This window comes from Octodon degus, unplaced genomic scaffold, assembly GCF_000260255.1.
Source record: "Octodon degus isolate 3935 unplaced genomic scaffold, OctDeg1.0 scaffold00361, whole genome shotgun sequence".
Classification (NCBI taxonomy): Eukaryota; Metazoa; Chordata; class Mammalia; order Rodentia; family Octodontidae; genus Octodon; species Octodon degus.
The window spans coordinates 295,679-296,526 of NW_004524937.1; positions in this window are offsets into that span (position 1 = coordinate 295,679).

Here is an 848-nt window from a genome sequence, read left to right on the forward strand (position 1 = left end):
TAGACATTTTCAAAATGCAGGGAAGGTTATATATTGAAGTAGTACTAGGTTAATTTACAGATTAAATGCATCTTTCTGATAATTAAGATATCAGGTATAGGTTGGACAAGAGCAAAAGTCAGGAACTTTCATTCTTCATAAATGGTGTGGCCATCAGTCCTGATGTGTCAGCTTGCATGGATGAAGAAATGCCTAATAAGTTAATAAAGCACAGTTCTAAAATGCCTCTGTGTAGCATTCCTGGAGGCAATGGACATGAAGGCCAGCACACTCAAGAGAGATCCTCCCAATGAGCTTGTGGCAAGGGTAGAATGAACAGGAAATAAGACTACTGCATCTCTTAGAAGCTCCTATTTGGCTGGAGTACATACACCTTTTCCCACTCATGTCTCTGTGGATAGCAGGTTCTAATATCTTCAGCCTCCCAGTGCAGTCTCATATTAGTGACTCTCCAAGGAGCATCCAAGCTCTTGACTTCAGACTTGTGTTGCAGCATGACCCCTCTTGCTCTATGGATTTTGTGTTCTTGAGCTGGAAAGATACTGAATCTTCCAGCTTTCCAGCACACAGACAGTCATTGTGGATTGTCCTACCTTTAATCCTGTAGATCTAATAAAGTCCCTTTCATAGTTATGAAAAAATATATATATTCTACTGGCTCTGTTTTTCCACAGAACCCTAACCAATACAGTAGATATACTGCTAATAAATACTCCACTAGCACAAGGAAAATGGGTACATTGACTAGTTCTTCTCTTAGCCATATCTAGTAATAGTATATACCACCTAAGAAAAGAGTGAAAGAGACAGAAGGGGGAAGAGAAGCAGTCCTAGATGTGAAAAATCTT